Genomic DNA, 21,387 nt, shown 5'->3' on the forward strand with positions numbered 1-21,387 from the left:
TGATTTGTAGGGCCAGTAATAATCAACAATGGATAAATTCTTAATAAAGTTACCCATAGAAAAAGAAGAAATGGGTAATTCATCAAGTGATGGCTTGAGTTCGACACCCAGCTTTCAAACTGAAGTTATACAAAAGAAAGATGCGGCAAATCTACAAGATAAGAAAAGGAGTTTTCAACAATCTTGGCTATCGTGATTTATGTGGTTGGAGTACAACAGCGAATTAGACAGATCATTTTGCTCAGTCTGCAAAAACTATTCTGAAAAAAAGATCTTAATATTTTCTACAAAGGCCGAACCAACATTTATTTCGTGCAGATTTCAAGATGGGAGACACGCATTGTGTGGTTTTACATCACATGAAAAATCCTCCTGTCACAAGGAAGCGGTAATGAAGTAGGCTGCTCTGCAATTGCAGGTACATGTTTCTGCACTAAGGTCAGCCAGTTACAGGAAAGAATCACAATCAGCTAGGAAAGCTCTACACAACAGTTTTAACAGTGTCTCAGTCCCTAGCTCAACAAGGCATAGCGTTACATGGACATAATGAGAGTGGTTCAAATTTGATGCAGCTCTTGTTGCTACGCAGTACAGATTCTGAGGAACCGAGACAGTGGCTTAGTTGCACAAAATACAAGTGGCTGTCACATGAGGTTATTAATGAAATAATCAAAATGATGGCACAAATTGTGCAAAAGATAAAGGCTTCAAAGTTTTATGCCATTGTAATGGATGAGACTACTGATTTGTCAAGAAAAGAATAAGTACGTTTTTCTTTAAACGTTCTTTTCTAGTGAGGACTGGGATATTGATGAGGAGTTTATTGTGTTTTACCAAACTGACACAATGGACGCGGCTTCTCTTTTCAAAACCGTGGAAGATACGCTTCTCAGGTGTGATTTGCCCTTTTCTGATTGCCGGGGCAGGGTTATGATGGAGCCAGTAATGTGTCCCATGAATTTATTGGAGCCCAAGCCAGAGTGAAGGATTGAGAGCCAAGAGAGGAATTTGTGAACTGTGCTGCAAATTCCCTTAACCTTGCCATGCAGGATGCCCTGCATAATATTCAAGAATGTCGTGAACAATCTCATCAATGCCTTCAGAGAGTCACCAAAGTGAATGGGAGCATTCTGAGAGTTTCAGAGTGAAGGGGAGCCTTCTTTACGACCATTGTGTTCAACGAGATGGACACTAAGGATTAGTAGCATTAAATCACTGCTCCACAACTACGAGGCCATGATGAACTGCCCAGATGAATTTAGTTACTCTTCCGATGAATTTGGCTCAAAATTAGTGGATTCTTGAAGCAACTTCAGTCTTTTTCAGCATACTTTACATTGACAGGTCTTGTGAAAGCCATGGGTCCTGTAGAAGAAGCTAATGCAAAAATTCAAAGCCCAAACATGTCACTGGCAAGCGTTATGAAGAAAGTTGGCTTGTTGCAAGAGGTGTTGAGTGGGATGCACACTAGCTCATCATACAATCACTTCTGGGAAACAACAGTAGAGAAGGCAAGAAATCTTTATTTAGATGATTCCACACTCCTGAGAAAATGCAAGCCACCGAGATGGCTCAACCATGGCAGCCTTCCTCACACCTTCAGTGACCCCAAAGAGTATTTCATCAAATATATGTCAGGATCGCTGATGTTTGCAAAGTTGCCATTGAACAGAGGTTTTCAACAGAAAGCTTTACATTCGCAGTAAAATTGGACAAGCATATAACTATGGCTCGAAACAGGACATTGTCCCAATAAGTGAAGTTTTCCATGGTGATATTAACATGGAGAGGCTCTGTCTTCATTTAGAAATGTTGAGTGATATTTGCAGATCGAGAAATTGCCAGCTTAATTTGGTGAGCAAAGTGAAGTAATTTCTGAAACAAAATGAAGGCTTGAGTGACGTTGTCAGAAGTTACAATTCTCCTAAATTATTCTACATAATTCCTACTATAACCTGCACCATTTAGCGATCATTCTGTTGCCTGCGCAGACTGAAAAATTATTTGCGAACGACAATGGGCCAAGAACATCTAAATCACTTGGCATTTCTTCACATTCATAAGAACTCTACCTCTGAACTGGACATTGCAAGTCTCCTGAATGGCTTCATTTCAGGAACCAAACAACGACGAAGAACATCGCAAAAGAAGGGGCTATATTTGTTTTAATTTTAGAAAGTATTTGCTTTTGAGGGTTATTGATCCAAGAGTGTTTGGTTGTTTCTGTATTCAAAAGTTGATATTCTTAGTTAAATAATTTTTTCTTATGATAACAATATTGTGCAATAAAGGGAAACTGTTAAATGCTTACTATTTCCAGTTTATTTTTACATTATTTAAAAATATATATATCGGCTTACAAGGTGGGGGGAGGGGCGGGACTTCGACCCATTCTGGGCACCACCAAAAATTATACAAACCTGCCACCCCTGTCTATAATTTGGGTCTGTGTGTGCAAAGAATGCAAGAGCAAATTTTAGCTTCACAGGTTTGTAACTGACGATATTCAAAACCAGTTTGAAACACCTGTTCATTGCCACTATCCAGACATCTTCTGTACTGCCTGGGAATAGTCCTGCAATACTGGGCAAAATTCCCACAGACTTGAATAAAATTTTTCATGAGCGAGGGCTACAGCTCTTGGGGCTACATTTTTACTTTTTTTCATTTACAGAGTTTTCTATCATTCAATAATATATGAAGCACAACTGAGCAAACCGCAATGCAGCTTTAAAAGTGGGGATTATTTTTCCTGCTTGAAGTTGGAAACTGCCCCCAGAAATGAAGCTGTCATGCCACTGCAAGCAAATGTAACCAATATTTCTTCCTGGGATTTAGTACAGAACATAGATTCCAAATTATTAACATTTTCCTGAAGTCATCTCAGGTAGGTGACTTGCTTTAGGATCTGATGCTCTTGCCATTTCACTTTTGGTGCATTCATTGGGTTATTTTTCTTTTCTGTCCCACAAAACATCATAGTATTTATGTGAGAATATATGTAAATGCAGAGCATATACACGTATTTTTAGTACATTCTGTTCCCTCAGCTGTGCTTGGGTAACCTGTTAAGCTTCATTTCCTTGCTTCTGCATGATCACGATGCACAGCATGAAGAGATGTTTGTAATTTGATAAAAGAACTGTGAAATTGCACATTTGCTCATAGAAATAAAAAAATCCTGCCTCAACACCTGCAAAGAGAATATTGTGCTGTATACAGTTGTTTAATTTAAGAGAGTGGAGACTATGACTTCACCCATCATAAGTGTCTGAGAACTGTGTAAGCTTTTATTTTTAAGTAGATCAATATTTAGGTGTTAAAAACTATTTCTTGTTATTCCTTTTTAACCCCTTTCGCAGAGTCAATCAGCTGTTCAAAACATTATTAGTGTGAAATTTCCTTTTTTCATGAAGAGCTTCTCACAGTTCCGCATCATTTGATGTGATATAACCTTAAGAGGTTGCCGTCAGAGAAACAGAGCATAGCCCTGAGCTGAAATTGGGGCAAAAAAAGTTATCCAGTGTTTTTCAAAGGTATACAATGAATGCATGACCAGATCCTCAGTATGTATAATTCTGTACAGATCTATTAAAGATCTGAGCCTTATTCTACTGGGATGAATTTTTGAAACATTTTCTGAATCAGTAATTTTGTTTTATCTACAGTCCCTTATTTTTACCATCCAACCCTTCTACCTCTTGGCTAGCAGGGGCTCAACATAACACTAGAAATGAGGAAACAAAACAGGTGACAGAAATATAGAATGTATTGCAGTTTATTAATACGTCTGATATTACTCAAACTGTGCGTGGAGTGTTTCTTTAACAAGAGAACTCCTCTTTTATGCTCAATATGCTGAATCTTCATTCTGGTCACAATTCAACAAGGTCCTTAAGCCCATACCATTAAGCATGCGAATAGCCCAGTGATTTTAATGTGAGTATTTATGTGTTTATGCCCTTTGTTGAATTGCAGACTATTTTGTTTATTATTTAGCATATAAAATAATACAGTGAATTTTTACAAGAGGAACGACAATCCCACCAGCTTCCTTTCTGTTTCATCTTTGCCTCCACTCACATTAAATGTGATATGGACTCTTACACTGTGAATATTCAGTCTTTATGTGGGTGGGATTTTCAAAAGAACCCACCACTAGCCTAACTTTGATCCCAGTGAAGTTAGTGATAAAACTACCAATGAGTTCAGTGGGGGCTGAGGTGAGCCAGCGCTGAGAGCATTTGAAAATCCCTGCCTATGGGGATATTCTAACGTTGAATTTCCCTTCTCCAAAAAACATGGAGTAAATCAAACCACTAGAGAGGTAGCCCTTCAGTAATGAAATCAAATGGGGAAAAACTTATTAGGATACTCATCCTTCTTCTCTGGGCAGGACAGGCTTGGCTCTTGGCCCAAAAGGTCAGAATAGGCAGAATGGGCATTCCTATTCATCCCCCGAAGAACTGGGATGCAACCCATGCTCTGGCCACACATGCTCCACACTGTCATTTATATAACATGAAAGAGAAAAAATACCTGCGAAGATCAATCATTCCCAAATACAGATGACAGATAGTGACTGGGAAAAGACTTAAGTTACTTAAGTGACCAATAACAGAGCTAACATGTCATTATGGGGGGGGGGGGGAAATAGTGGTGGTTCTCCCTCCAAACTCACATAACCCATTCTTGCCACTGGACTGAGACATCACTTTGGGAAGCAATGAAACAGTTAATATTATTGTCATTTAAATGGTTACCAATAGTCTTCAGTCTTTACAATGAATGAGACCGTTGGTTTGTGTCTCAGACCTATTGTTTCAAGCTGCTTGCAGACACCACTGTAATTTGGTTGCATTTGCTTGCCAGTAGGGGCAAGTACTTGATCAAGGACATAGGGCAACCAGGCTATTCAATACACAGCAACCCAGGCTGTGCAATGCAACTTCAGAAAGAAATCATAAAGGCCACCCATTCACCTACACTTCCAACAGAGGAGGATCATCATTTCCCCCAAAGAAGTACAAAGCTTTAGCCTGTGTCCAATGGAACCCCAAACTGTCAGAAAGGAACAAATCAAATCAGGCTATAAAGTTGCAGCAATGGGACTGGAAAATAACTTGGCCGTGAATTGTTTCACCCCATCTTGGATTCACCTTCTGGAGAGGGCAACAGTACCACCCTGAATACTCTACTCTACTTAGTTTAGCTACTTTTACCACCACACTTATCATTTTGGCATCTAAGTACTGGACAAAACAATGATTAAGGAAGCACACACACACACACACACAATGTTGTTTCTCTCACCTTTTCCACAGACAAGGTGTCTGAATTTCAGTGTGGTGGTGTTTTGGTTCTTTTGTTTGATTTGTTGCCTGTTGCTCAGCTTGCATGGGATGCAGGGTTAGGGGAGCAGTAGCTCACGAAAGCTTATGCTCAAATAAATTTGTTAGTCTCTAAGGTGCCACAAGTCCTCCTTTTCTTTTTACAAAAAAGGAGTGACCCAAACAGGCTGTTTGATTAACTTAGTAAAAACCAGATCTAAAGAATCAACCAGGCCTTTATATACACTCATTTTCCCTCCCAGTCTCAAAAAAGAGTTGAGTTTCTTCAAGACTCCCAAAAATATACAAACATCCATAATAATCCACTCTGACCCTTGCACAATATAATAATCACTGAAGAAAGTGTCAGCTCACAGAGCTGCTCCTCGACATCAATGTACCTTTCCTATGGAAGAGTAGTGCTAAGATTTTCAAATACTCCTGGGACAGATTTAGACATTCAATTCTCTTTCATATTATTTGGAAATTAGGCTTCCAAATGCCTTAGGTGGCTTTGAAAACTTTTAGGCTAAAGTCTAAAACAGGAAAATAATTCTGGGGCAATTCATTTTCTTATGGTAAGAGCCCATCTCCTTTTGTTGCTACAGTGGTTTTACCAGCATGAAACACACAGTTCTGGGGCTAAGAGGGCTCTCTTTTTTTTTTTTGTCAACAGGAAGTGTTGCTGCACTGAGAGAAACTGAGCCAGGAACAGAGCAGATGTTAAAAACTTCAGCAGCCACATCTTAAAAAGAAACAGAGAAACAGAACAACAAAAACAGAAAAGAGAAACTACGGGCCAGATTCTGGTGGCTATCTGAGCTGTCATAGTAAGTAGCTCCTGGGCCAGCTCTTCCACAACTCTCCTTGCTGCTGACAGAGACAGTTTCCTGGTGCCTGCTGATTCAGCCCTCTGAGGCCACTGACAGCCAGTACAAGTTACAGCAGCCCTCAGGCTACTCTAAATCAGATCAGGGGAGCAGCCTGGCACAAAGACTCTCCAGGATCAGAGCAGTGGAAAGTAAGTTTAAATCACCTTTGCACACCACCCTGAGATGCCCTGTGCACAAGAGCTGGTCAGACATTTTCAGATAGAAAATTTTTCCAACGGAAAATGGCATTTTGGTGACCGTTTGTTGATTTTGATTAACTTAAAAAACAAAACAAAAAATGGAACATAGCATTCAGATAAGGTCAAAATGTTGTTGTTATTGAGAAAGTGAACGTTTTCAAAAGAATTTTGTGATTCTCCAATTTGAAATGACTTTTCATTTCTATATGTGCACATTTTATATAAAATAAAAAGGGTCAACACTGGAATAAAATGTTTCAATTGTATCAAAATGAAATGTTTCTGTCAACCAGAAACTATTTTTTCCCCTACATTTCATTTTGTGGAAAATTTTAAACAATTTTCTTTTCACTTTGTTTGCAAATGTCTGAAAAATTCAAAGTCATGAAATTTTCCTAGCAAAAAACCCCAAAACATTCGGTTCCTGCCCAGCTCTACTGCACACTTTTCAACCTTGACTGGGCTTCAGTCTCCAATTCTTGCTCTCTCTCTCCTTAGACTCCAATAAACCTTGATTTTAAATTCTAGCTTTATCCCTGTTATCATCAGATTCATTCAGTATCTCAACCAGAGAGATATATGGACTATAAGTTTTCCAGGCCACTACCTTAACACTATATACCTTCTGGGAAAGGCATTCCAACTTCACCTTCTCAATAACAGCAATTTCTCAAAAACAGAGAGATGGAGTCACTTCACAGTGATCAATGGCATTCATTGAGCTGCCCACAATTCTATTCCATTTTATATAGATAAGGTTCTTATGCTGCATTCATCACTGAGTGCCTTCTAGTCATGTATTAAGCAATGTGACTAACTGTTCTTAGCGGTGATCACATCTTTTTCCTGAGTGTTACAGAAAAATTTAGAATCCAGCAAGGTACATGAATTAAAATTATTCTTTCCAACATGCATTATTTTGCATTTTCCTTCCTATCTTGGGTCTCTCTGAAGTCCCTCTTAGTCTTCTCTGGCCTTGACTAACCTAAACAATTTTGTACCTTCTTCCAATTTTTAATGTCTCATTGCTTACTCTTTGTTCCACTAATAAAAATATATTAAACGACACTAGTCCCAGTACAGAATTTCACTTTGCATGTGCTATGACAGCAGGAAACTGGAGGTCATATTATCTGATTGCATTTGTTTATGATTTGATGTCCATGCACAAGGGTGATAGACCTGCAGATCATAGGGGATGTGTAGAAACCTCTATGCACCACTTGCTTATCTCAGGACTTATCTCTTACTTATCTCAGGAATCAGAGGATCTTAAGTGGTACATAGTGCCTTGTGTGGTCCTTCAGCGCAGGATTAAATTGTTTCTGTAATGAGCTATGCCTCTCCAGTATACATTTATACCAGACACTTGATGCTAAAGTACTTGTCTACAGCCTAATATAGCACACCTGGTGCAATGTGCCCTGTTTTTGAAGTCCTGCTGTAAGGGACCTAGGCTAAAGTGATCATCCCTTCATTGGGTAATGCTGTCTTCATGCTAGTTCATTTATAGGCCCCCTCACTGCTTGGCAATTTCACTGAACTGTGCTGACTTATATGCATTTATACTCACCAGGGAACTACCTGGCTCAATAAACTCATTAGTCCCTAACATCAGACACAAGGAAAAGGCATCTGATTTGTTAATATTCCTTTACATCTAAATCACAATGGTTTGCTAGGGTAAAACAAAACAACAAAAACCCAATACGAATATTAGCAAATTTTATATGCTGCTACTTTTATTGGTTATCTCTTATTGGTTATCTTTATTGGTTATCTCAATTAGTCTCTTTACTGGGCTTCTGTCACATTTCAGACAAAGTAATCCACAATTTTATTTTATTTTTATCATCATCAGGCTTGATTTCATGTAAAATATCTAGAATATTTTTCTCTTACATTCTTCCAAGCAATTAATGAAATAATACATTTTTTTTCTTAAATTCTAAGTCTTTTACACCTCATTGTAAGAGCCCTCTTTTTACAGTTACACCCTACAATCTCACACTTACATTGTCTATATACCAATAGTGAAAGCTTTATGGGAAAAAGTTGTTCATAAAGTTTCATTACATTCTTTCCAAGTTCATTTGCAACCGATTTTCAATAAATGCTTTACCTCTTCCATCCCCCGTTCTAAGGACTGATTCGTCAAGGGTGGACAAAATAGTTTTGTTTAATTTTATCAGATGCCAGACAGAGAAAGAGAGAAAAGCATTTTAACAGTCTTTGGCTTGTTATTAGAGCTTCATTGTGAGGCACATTTTAGGTGAAAGAGTGTTTCTGAAGTATAGTAATTGAATCTTGTCCTATCTTTTCTTTGAGACCACTACAATGAGGTTAGCAGTATACGTAGTCATCATAATAGTAAATACTTATGTTATGGTAGCACCCAAAGACCCCAGTTGGGATCAGGATCCTATTGTGCTAGGGTGGCAATGTATAAATATAGAACAGAGGCATTCCTTGTCTAAACACACACACAGACAAAGGGTACAGAATGGGGATACAATACACAAGAAAAGACTATGATGGAAAACTGACAAAGCTTTGTGAGTTATACAGATTCTAGGTGGTTTTGGGGGCACGATCTGAATCTTTTAGTGAAATCAGTGGAAAGATGCTCATTGATGTAGATGGGCTTTGGATCAGGCCTAAGTACTTCATTTGGGTAAAATGTATTTGAAGTACTTGCGTGGAGAAGGTGGGAGACAAGAGTAGACGTTCCCAGTGATCTGAAGCTAGCTGGGCCAGGGATGCAGTTGGAGAGAGAATACTCTTACAGAAGAAGATGGGGAAAACTTTACAAATAAAATCTTAACACATTCTGGCTTTTCCCTTAAGCCACATGGGGATAGGGAAACAGAACTGTAGCAGCCAATTGGTGGATTTTCCTCAGCCATTCCCTGCATGAGGTGGACAAAGGTTTAGGTGGCATGTGGGGAGTAGCCTTTACTGCTACTTCAGAAATGAGCAGCATGTGCTTCCCCTAGAAGCTGGAAAGGTTAAGCAGCTGACTGACCCCAGATCCCAGGGGCTGGTGAGTACAGCCTATGCATTAACACTTACTTAACGGAGGTTGGGTTTTATTGCTTTCAAGATTAGTTTTTTGGAATTTTAAAAATACCTAATATCGCTAAGAACGTAAACATTACAGGACTATGGCGTAGATTTGCTGCAGTAATAGAGACTGAAAACACTCACCTGGTAAGGAAAGAGGAGAAACCCTGCAGTACGTGTTAATATTCTGACACATTGAGGCAAATTGTTTACAGAAGCTGTTGTTTAGGTGGCTGTCTCTGTAGAATAGCTGTGTTGTGTTGCTGAGCTTTTCTAGTTGTGTAACATAGAATCATAAAATATCAAGGTTGGAAGAGATCTCAGGAGGTCATTTAGTCCAACCCCCTGCTCAAAGCAGGACCAATCCCCAACTAAATCATACCAGCCAGGGCTTTGTCAAGCCTGACCTTAAGGAAGGAGATTCCACCACCTCCCGAGGTAACCCATTCCAGTGCTTCACCACCCTCCTAGTGAAAACGTTTTTCTGAATATCCAACCTAAACCTCCCCCACTGCAATTTGAGACCATTACTCCTTGTTCTGTCATCTGCCACCACTGAGAACAGCCTAGATCCATCCTCTTTGGAACCCCCTTTCAGGTAGTTGAAAGCAGCTATCAAATTCATACCTCATTCTTCTCTTCTGCAGACTAAATAATCCCAGTTCCCTCAGCCTATCCTCATAAATCATGTGATCCAGCCCCCTAATAATTTTTGTTGCCCTCTGCTGGACTCTTTCCAATTTTTCCACATCCTTCTTGTAGTGTGGGGCCCAAAACTGGACACAGTACTCCAGATGAGGCCTCACCAATGCCAAATAGAGGAGAATGATCACATCCTTCGATCTGCTGGCAATGCTCCTACTTATACAGCCCAAAATGCTGTTCGCCTTCTTGGCAACAAGGGCACACTCTTGACTCATATCCAGCTTCTTGTCCACTGTAACCCCTAGGTCCTATTCTGCAGAACTGCTGCCTAATCACTCAGTCCCTAGCCTGTAGCAGTGCATGGGATTCTTCCATCCTAAGTGCAGGACTCTGCACTTGTCCTTGTTGAACCTCATCAAATTTCTTTTGGCCCAATCCTCTACTTTTGTCTGCATGGCACATTAAGGCAATTTTTCCCCAAAAGGATATAAATGCAATGCACAAGTCTCAAAGATGATACTAGGAGATGCCTGCATATATGAAAGCAAGATTTTGCCTTAAGAATGTTTGTCCATTGCCCTGAATGCAGCAGCCTTGTGCTCTTTCAGTAGTTTGGGCCGAGATTCCATTCCAGTTCATCAAAACCTGTTAGCACACAACCTTATCCAGGAAATAGTTCTCAACAATTGCAATGTCTCTTCTATATCTGAGAAATGTCATCAACTCATTCCACTGCAGCCAAGTTTCATACATGGCTAAAAGAGACAAAATCCCAGAAAAAGGAACTAATAAAAATTGTGGTTTCACCCTTATGTGAAATACATCATCATGTTCCTACTGTCCTTCCTCCTCTTTCCCAGAAGAAGCTTTCATAACAGCAAAGCTGTATACAGAAATTATTGATGTATAGACATTTGTGTATCTGTGTATAGTTGTATTCGGTTCATGTTTTTCAAAGATTTAATTTTCAATGCTTTGGGGAACTATTTATGGGGGGAAAATATACTCAATCCAGTCTTTTAAGGTTACTCCAATTTCTGGATAGCAACAACATGAAACCCCCAGATCTTATGCTTTTAATAACTCATAAATCACTCGCTGATAAAAATAGCCCAGGAAAATCATAAACACAAACATAAATACAGAGATATTCAAGTTTATCCATTATTCTGAAGAACATAGCTTCACATTCCTACTGCAAGAAATTATACTCATACACACACACACACACACACACCCTGTAAGGCTCACTCATATCTTATACAAGTGAGGCTCACTCATTCAGAACAAATTCCTATTACTCTCTGCAGAAGACTGTAATCAATACAATGGCTAAAAGGAGTCCCATGTGAGTTTTGCATGCAAAGTAAGCTTTTTCCTGTGGCCTGAGTAAGATCGCCCTAAAATGAGTTTTCTAAATGTGAGAAAATTGGTGGCTACACAATTCTTTACTTGAGCAATACAGAGAGTTTCTATAATGGCAAAGTTGGCTGACCAGACTGACTATTTCAAGAGTGTGAGCTAGTGTGTCAGTGCCATGGCACCTGCTCTGGCCAGGCAGAGGATTGTACCTGAGCTCCCTCAGTCTGGAAGGACTGTCAGTCAATTCCTCGTGCCCAGGAGGTCTGAAACCCCCCTCCATTCTTAAGTCCCTCAGAGGTTGGTAGGAGAACCCAGGCCCGCCAATCCACTGGGTTCCAGCTCAGCACCCCTAAGCCAAATCAGGCCTTGATGACTCTAGCCATGTTCTCTTCGATCCTTACGGTCAAGGGTAGGGGCCCAGGCAGAGACAGATGCATCCTGGAGGTGAATGCCTGGCTGCGAAGACGGTGTCGCCAAGGCACAAGAGCAAATTATTCCACTGCATAGGAAAGATAGGACGTGTGGCTAGAGACCACCCTGGCTTAACCAGGAGATCTTCAATGATCTAAAAATCAAAAAAGAGTCCTACAAAAAGTGGAAACTAGGTCAAATTACAAAGGATGAATATAAACGAATAACACAAGTATGTAGAGACAAAATTAGAAAGGTCAAGGCACAAAACGAGATCAAAATAGCTAGAGACATAAAGGGTAACAAGAAAACAGTCTACAAATACATTAGAAGCAAGAGGAAGACCAAGCTCAGGGTAGGCCTGTTACTCAGTGGCAAGAGGGAGGGGGAATAATAACAGAAAATGTGGAAATGGCAGAGGTGCTTAATGACTTCTTTGTTTCAGTTTTCACCAAGAAGGTTGGTGGAGATTGGACGTCTAACATAGTGAATACCAGTGAAAGTGAGGTAGTACCAGAAGAGGCTAAAATAAGTGTGAATGTAAATACAATCTGGTCCTGAAGCCTTTCCCCCCAGCTCATCACTAGCTGTCAGGAAGAGATCATTTAGACTTTGCTTACAAATCATAATTTGAAATTATTAGATTGGCCAAGATCTCTGAAATGAATGCACTGACACTGTCATAAAAAACAACAGCTGTATAAGGAAGCTAGTCTATGTTCATACTTTTCAAATCTATTATGCTTTTCCAGATTCACATATTTTATCATACACTTTATATGCTTTTAATGTGTGTATTAATATTTCAATTTCAATTCAAATTTCTAAACAATCACTAAATTGGCAACACTGCATGTAACTAGTTCACAAAACTCGGGGGGGGGAGTTGGGGGAATTCAGGGGGGTGTAGGGAAATCCCTGCAGTCATGCTGAAAGGGCATAATGAGTGGGGTCCCCCCGGGATCAGTTCTGGGTCCGGTGCTGTACAGTATCTTCATCAATGATTTAGAAAAGGTATAAAGTTTGCGGGTGATACCAAGCTGGGAGGGTTTCAAGTGCTTCGGAGGGTAGGATTAAAATTCAAAATGATCTTGTCGCACTAGAGGAATGGTCTAAAGTAAATAGGATGAAATTCATTAAGGACAAATGCAAAGTACTCCACATAGGAAGGATCAATCAGTTGCACACATACAAAATGGGAAATGACTGCCTAGGAAGGAGTATTGCGGAAAGGGATCTGGGAGTTATGGTGGACCACAAGCTAAACATGAGTCAACAGTGTAACGTTGTTGCAAAAAAAGCAAACATCCTTCTGGGATGTATTAGCAGGAATGTTGTAAGCAAGACATGAGAAGTAATTCTTACGCTCTACTCTGTGCTGATTAGGCCTCAAGAAGGAGGAGGAAGAACAAAATGTTTTTGTGAACGTCTGAGGATAGGACCAGAAGCAATGGGCTTAAATTGCAGCAAGGGAGGTTTAGGTTGGACATTAGGAAAAACTTCCTAACTGTCAGGGTGGTTAAGCACTTGAATAAATTGACTTGGGAGGCTGTAGAATCTCCATAATTGGAGATTTTTAAGAGAAGGTTCGACAAACACCTGTCAGGGATGGTCTAGATCAGTGCTACTCAAAGTGGTGGTCTGCGGACTGGTGCCGGTCCACGAGCTGTCGGCTGCCGGTCTGCGCGCACATTGGGAAAAAAAATTGCCTGTCCCCCACATCAGATAGCTTGAAAAGCACTGGTCTAGATAATACTTAGTCCTGCCACGAGTGAAGGGGACTGGACTGGATGACCTCTCGAGGTCCCTTCCAGTCCTACAGTTCTATACCCTAAGCTCCTTCCCACCTCCTCTGCTTTCTGTATGCTCTTCAGCCTGCTGGTCCAGTCCTCCCCTCCTAGGGTGCTGTCTCTGAGCTTTTTAGCAGCTTTCTAGCAGGAGCTCCCTTCTCCAGCCTGCTTGCTCCCCTGGAAGCTGCCCCATCTGCTTCCCAGCTCTTTTATCCTCCCTGCTCCTATGAGGCTGCTAGTCATCTTGGCTGGCAGTACCTGCATTAACCCCCTAGTTGCTGAGCCAGCACAGGGTACATATACTCCATGACAATGATCTACCAGCACTTGGGGTGACAGGTAGGATATGTGTAGCTACACACTGCAGTGAAAAGCAGGCTGCATCCACACTGTGGTGTATAGCTATCCATGCCAGTGAAAGGGGCTGGTGGGGGAGAAGCAGCAGGGAAAGAAAGGCTTGGCAGTAGGGAGGCAGGAAGGCAGAGAAAAAATGGAAGTTAGCAGCCAGAAGGAGATGGGGGAGAAGGAGCAGGTGGATGGAGTAGAGGTAAGTAACGTGCAAGAGGCAGAGGCAACATGGAGAGAGGTTTAGAAGGAAAAAAACCCTTTGTATGATAGTTTCTTTCTTAGTTAGTATCTAATGTGGTAATCACTGTTCTTTTGGGTAAAAAAGAAGTTAGCTTAGATGGGCTGGAGCTACTGTTAACAAGTCCAATTCTGTTTCATCTGAGATGGTGTATGGGATTCAGCTGGAGTTGGTAGAGGGGGTGATGTCATCTGGATCCCTCTCTCTGGCCCAACCTGGTCAGGACATCCCTCGGGATTAGGACGATGAGGGTCAGGGTCCCATAAAATGGTAGAAGAGGCAGCCATGATGTTGAAACTTGCTCCAGTAGCTTCTGTCTGTTCGTCTCTATTTTCCCCCAAAACTTACTTTCTTTAAGGACGCAAAAAAGGAATGGTGGGTGGAATAGCCCATCCCCTCATTATTTTATCCACAAACTGCACCTAATATTTGACACATTTAATATTGGTTCATTAATTTCTGGTTTCACATCTTCTGTTTTTACTAAGCATGATTTTAACATAGTCTTTGAACCATATCTTTTTGTTTGGACTAATTTAGTCTTTCCATCTCTGTGTCATACCTTTTCTCATCAACATTTGTTATGATCAGTTATTGTAACATCTTATGAACTCCCACATGCTTTGACAGGTGAGCTCACAATTAGAGTAAATTTGTAGGTCCTATTATCATAACAGACAATAGACACTTCTTTACCCAGGTGAGAGAAGGACCTTAATGTAAGCAATGAGTTTAGATTGCACATTTTCCTTTATTTATTATTGTTCATCTTCTGAAACAAAAAAACCACTAATTCCCCTGCAGAACCTAAATTCACTGAGGGCATTTTTCCTTCCCACTCCATACATGCAAAAAACAAAAATTTGAAAAAGAAAAATAGTCTATCGTAAATCTTTTTGAAAACATAAAATTCAGCCTGCATGAAGCCCAATGAGCTATATTTTTAATGGCTGTTTTATAATTACTTTCTCTTTCATACCATGCCTTAAAGAACTGCTCACTACTCCAGCTCTCTGGATTAGTACTAAAAACACAAAACAACAACAATGAAAAAACTTAATCCATAACATTGTGTTTTAGTGTGTTTCGGAGAGTAGTTGAAGCTCTGCATAGCTATGGTAATGGTGACAATGGCAATTATTTTTTGGTACCGAAAAGGAAAATAAAATCAATGGAAGAATGGTGATTTAGTCTTGTGATTAAGGCAATGGATGGGGCCACTAGGTTCAATTCTCGGCTTCCTGCACTTCTTGCTACATGTTTGTACAGTGTTTAGCATATTGGACCTCTAGCTCTTACTATAATATAAATAATAACATTACACATTGTACCAGTGTCTCCTTCTGTGCTTCTGTTGGATTTTGTGGGCTCAGAATGCAAGATCTAAACCACCAGTTAGCTTAGCGACAGCATAGTGGCTAACGACAACCATCACATTGTGTTCTCTATTTTATAACAAACATTCTATTTTTTATAATTCCCAAGGATCTTTGTCTCCTACGATCTATCTTAAAATCCCTTGAGTACATTTGCTTGCCCCCTGAATGACTTGTTTTAACTACCTTTTTACATTGATTATTATTTTTTTTGAAAGAGCCTCAGCATGTAGGACAACAAACTATTTCAACTAATACTTAATCTTTAAAAAAAGTATTTACAACAAACCAATACCCCCTAGAATAAAAGAGCATTGCATGTGGCAGATCACGATGTAGGGGAAGCAATAAAAGAGAAACACAGCTTGAATTGCAATATTGGTGAGTAACTTACATCTCCCTGCTGAAGGCAGCAGACTTGCAGTCACTGAACTGCTAATCTGTTCTACTGTTTTTTAATCAGATGTTGGCATTATCTGCCACTAATTGCTTTTTCATTTCCACTTGTAATTATTCCATTGCATGTTTGTGGTGAGAAGCTGAAAATGAAGCAGATCTCCAAGAAAGAATTAATTGTTAATGAATAATCATCAGTAGGAAGCCAATTTCATTATCTTCAAAGAGGTAGCCAGAGATTAGCTACTAACTGGGGTTCTCCTACTTTCTGTGCATGACTGTAAAGTAATCACAAATAATCACACCCTCCAACTTCATCAATTATTTTCTATTATGTGAATTGATACCCATTTTTGTCTTCGCTGTTTAACATTAATGTTAGTATTCATGTTGGGGAGTGCTAATTGGAAGGTGTTACATTCGGTGGGCATTAGAGCATCTTCTTCATTAGCACATGATCCTATGAGGGTTGCGTAGTGTGGGAGTTACTAAATTTACCATGATTGTTATCCTTATTGACAAACTTTAGGTATTTCAGGCAACCGATTAAAACATAAGGATATGCAAAGCTGCTTTCTCCACACTAAAACAAACATACCTATATGTCTGTTGCATTTAAAACTTGCCATCATTAGCTGTCTACTTAAATCAACATATTGAAAATAAATGCATTTAAGTAGTAAGTATAATGAAGTCAAGGTACCCCCCGCCCCAAAATCTGTTGTATGCTAAACAGAAGCTTTAAAAAAAATCTGTCTCATGATTATTATGTAAGGTTCTTGATCTAGTGAGAATTTTTGACACTCAGCTTTTTCACTTCTGTTGTTATCGATTCTTTCCTCAATCAGTTGAGTTACCAATCCTAATCCTTTTAGATGAATTAATGTTTACAATCACAGCTTCTTCTTAGTTTGTATTAAACTAATTTAAAATAGTTATCGAGGAGTTAATATTAACTGTAAACCTGGTTCAGTCTCTGTAAAGGCAAACTAATACTGAACTCTTTGGCAGGATTGCAGGACCCAGGTTGCAGGTATATGACAAGAGGACCACATATCTCCACTGATGTAATGTATGGGACTTTATGGGAAAAAAATCTATGGCCATCAGCTCTAGCTGATGAAAGAAATTTTACATTTTAAACATAAGCTGCTAGATTGTCATTTGGGGAAAGTCATAGTAACTCCATGGACTATGGGGAACTTCAAAAGAACTATGCCGATTAACACCAGCTGAGGATCTAGCTCGTGGGATTTTATTAACATTAATAAACATTTATACATTAATTTATAAATGTGAAATTCAGAAAGTCTCTAGGTGCAAGAACAATTATTAAAACTGAAACATTACAAACTGTCAACCAATAACACTACTCCCTACCAATCCCCTAACTCCGACATGTCCTACCCCACTGACAGTAAATCCCCTGCAAATTAAAAGACAAATTAAAACAGACGCATTTAGCATCATGTAGTAAAGGTTGCCAGGATGAGAATTGGCAGACCATTAGTGAGAGCCAGTTCCAGATATGGAGGCCATCCACCAGAAGTCCCTGTTGGCTTCCCTATGAAGTTCATATGAAGGGATAAACAAAGATCATTTCAGTTAACTGTCTGTACAAGTCAAATTGGATCCAAGGCCACTTATGGCTGAATTAAACTCCAAAACAGAAAGGAGTCCAATGAAGAGCTCAGAACAGAGATCTCATGTTCATAGCCACCTGGCCCCTTTATAAAAAGGTGACTGCATTCCTCACCAGCAGAAGATTCCATGTCATTTTCCAACGCTGAACGAGTAGCACCCTTGTGAAGTGGATAACCGTAATCTAGCCTGCAAACACTGAGGGGATGAATAACTGTAATGAGGTCCACTTCAGAGAGGAAAAGCTTCAGATTTCAGCCAGCCAATCTGTTAGAATGTATTTTGGACTGTCACTGACTCTTTAAAATCTAACCGCTAGCAATGGATTCAATAAAGCCCTGAGATTCCCGACTACTGACATCAAAGGCAATGATTTCTACTGAGGGAGCAGTTTCCACCTGTCAGTTTGTGCAATGCTCCTCTCTTCTACCTCTGTGTTATCTGGATTGATTTTAAGCCAGCTGGGGAAGCAATCTGGGTTTGATTGAAAAAACAGACAGCAGCATTTTTGCCCAGGGTCCCTCCCAGCAGCCTCACCTGGACATTAAATTGGGAGAGTTACAAGATGGAACCTTGCAGTACTCCTAAAGGGATGGCTTCCAGAGAAGATCAGCAACTGCCCATTTCCACCTTCCAGGTCCTTTTGGACAGGACTGAGTGGAACCATTCTAAAGTAATCCTGTCCACTCCTGACAGGCCCCATCATTGAGACACCCCTTCCTTGTTGTCAGTCACGTTAAAGGCTGTCGAACGACATCAGTGTTAACATAGATATCTGAGCATTCTTCATTTCCAGGAGGAAATTATTAGCCAAAGATACTATATCAATGTAGTTCTTGTGCCATGTTCAGAGTAATAAGGATTAAAGAATTTTGGAGAAATTTGGATGTCGCTGAGTTTTTCATTAATTTTCATTACTACTTTTTCATTAATTTTCCTCACATGAGAAGGTTTCAGATTGGTTTGAAATTAGCAAGGTTGTCCATGTCAAGAAATGATTTCTTGAATGAGTGCCTAACTACCATGTTTTAACGTAGCCAGCAAGCTGCCTTCATACAGGAAGGCATTAACAATCCTCATCATTAATGGAACTAAACTGTCCCCAGTGGCTTTCACCAACCACGAGAGGAAAGGATCCATCACACCAAAAACTGAGTAACATTCACTTAGCACATCCAAAATTTCTGACAGCAAATCTGTACCAGATTCAAATAAAGAGGATGACCCATTTGCCCCTTCTTCTTTGATATTACATTCATGCAACCAGCCATGGTTCTCAACAAGTTTATCTGCAAAAGAGATGAAAAAAACTTCATAGTGAAAAAGTCTCTTCTGTATCATCAAGTACATCCAAAAGATTGAGCACAGACTGGTGAGTGCAAATAGCTAGCCCACAATCTGAAACATCTGCAGTGGCTTAGAGATCACAGATACTATGTTTAGGGAGCTGGTGTCCTGTAACCATTGCTTATCACATTGATTATAACCAGTGATGAGCTGCCAGAAGCTGAAGAACCAGTTCCTTCAGTTGCTCAAGGTCTTCCGTGGCACTTCGGCGGCACGTCCTTCAGTTGCTCTGGGTCTTCAGCGGCACTGAAGGACCTGCCGCCGAAGTGCTGCCGAAGGCCCAGAGCGAGTGAAGGACCCGCAGCCGAAGTGCCGCCGAAGGCCCAGAGTGCCGCTGGGTGAGTAAAAATTCTTAGGGGAGCTTCCCCAGCCAAGAGCTCAGGTGGGACGGAAAGGACGGTCCCGCGGGCCACAGTTTGTCCACCCCTTTAACAACCGGTTCTAAACCAGCTTCAAAATTTAACAGGTTCGCATGAACCAGTGCGAACCGGCTCCAGCTCACCACTGATTATAACCATCTCATGGTTACCTTGTGCTTCCCCTGTCTTGATCTAACTGGACACTATGCTCTCCAGAGTGGCTCTGGAATCTCCAAGAGAGCACCTTCAAAACAGATTCACCACCAAGAGCTAGGGAAGGTCATCACCTGAATATGAAGGAATTAATGATTTGACTATAACACTAATTATTACATCATCATTTTACCAACACCCCCATATACCTAGTGGAGGCATTAATTATGTTACTGTAAAACACTTTTTATGACTTCATCGGAAATCAAGTGATAATCATAGCACAACTCCATTGAAAAATCTCAGGGAAGTTACAGCGATATATATTTAATGGTGTGGCTAACCATGTCACCACTCTCAGCAATATGCTCTCTTCTAGTATAAGATGTCCTGCACACAATCTGACAAAGCTCAGAATACTGAGGTAATTGGAAGCCATTATTTTCAGCTGAAACAATGACAAGCTGCAATGTTAATTCCTGCTTTAAGGTGAGATTGTTTTCCCATCTATTATAACAAAGCATGATATAATGATGTCATCACATAAAATACTCTTTAAATTGTGCATTTTTGCATTCAGAGTAGGGTGGCTTCTGTCAGCTCTTTCTTTTGGCATAGAATCTGACAATCAAATAAATATTAATCCCTCGCTGCCTTCAAAACTGCCTCTGCCATATTAGGATTTTAAATATCTTCATTAATTGCTTAACTACCTTTTCCTAAAATCCCTAAGGGATCCTTTGATACCAATCACTCTAATGTGTCACCAAGTGATTCATGGCCTCACTCTGTTTTAATACAAAAGGCATGTCTAGCTGAATTTCTTTGCATATGTTTTTGGTGAAAGGAAGAAAACAAAACAAAACAACCTTTTGGATTCCAAAGGAGGGCAAATTTGGAAAGACTAGCTAAAGTGCTGCATTTATAGAAGCTAGTTCTACCTCAGCTCATGTCTGTGGTAAACCTGTTTGTAAGCAAAAACACTCCATATGTTAATAAGCACCTCAAATTTATAAGAGAAGAAATCAGTCACACAAGAATATGCTAGTATGAAATCTGCAAAAGAAACATTAGAAAAGGTTAGCTATTTAAATGTCCAGGATAATATGTTTGTGGAACAAGGTTTTTGCTAAGCGACACAGTAGCATGCAATCCCTGGGCTAACAAAGAAATTGGTAGATGAAAGCAATAGTTTAGATATGGAGTTTATTATAATTTAAGACTTAGATTTTCAATGTGGCCTAAAACATTTGGATGCCTAATTCCTAAATTCCAAGGTGATTCCTAGATAGGTCATCTGCTACTTTTTGCTGTATGGCAGAAAGTGGAAAAGTAATTTAAAAGATAACAAAAAGCATATACAACCCTTCATACATGGTGAAAAATGATTCCATCAGCATGGAAAAACCCTGAAAGGCAGCAACATAAGCACACAAGAATGTGCAGGAGGGCAGAGGGCAGAAATGGAAAAGTAGGAAGAGCAATGGGAAAGAACAATTGCATTATCTGATATTCCTGAAAGCCATCTCACTACCAATGATAAAAATGGGGAAGCAGCAGTAATTTATACACAACATCTCTGTCAAGGTTCCTCCCCCACTCTGAACTCTAGGGTACAGATGTGGGGACCTGCATGAAAAAACCCCCTAAGCTTATCTTTACCAGCTTAGGTCAAAACTTCCCCAAGGTACAAAATATTACACCCGTTATCCTTGGAATGGCCGCTACCACCACCAAACTAATACTGGTTACTGGGGAAGAGCTGTTTGGACGCGTCTTTCCCCCCAAAATACTGCCCAAAACCTTGCACCCCACTTCCTGGACAAGGTTTGGTAAAAAGCCTCACCAATTTGCCT

The 21,387-nt window shown here is 40.0% G+C and overlaps 1 long non-coding RNA gene across 2 annotated transcripts in view; it reads left to right on the forward strand.

The window, feature by feature from the left end:
- The window catches only part of LOC142068457 (uncharacterized), a 63,178-nt gene that overhangs the window by 5,220 nt on the left and 36,571 nt on the right, over positions 1–21,387 (forward strand). The window contains exons 2-3 of one of the 2 annotated variants that reach the window (XR_012664284.1): positions 6,007–6,351; positions 17,043–18,510. This is a non-coding gene — a long non-coding RNA (uncharacterized LOC142068457). Of the gene's footprint in view, positions 1–6,006; positions 6,352–17,042; positions 18,511–21,387 lie in introns of those variants that run through there. The other variant, XR_012664285.1, reaches the window with a different exon arrangement.

This window comes from Caretta caretta, chromosome 11, assembly GCF_965140235.1.
Source record: "Caretta caretta isolate rCarCar2 chromosome 11, rCarCar1.hap1, whole genome shotgun sequence".
In the NCBI taxonomy this organism is placed as follows: Eukaryota; Metazoa; Chordata; order Testudines; family Cheloniidae; genus Caretta; species Caretta caretta.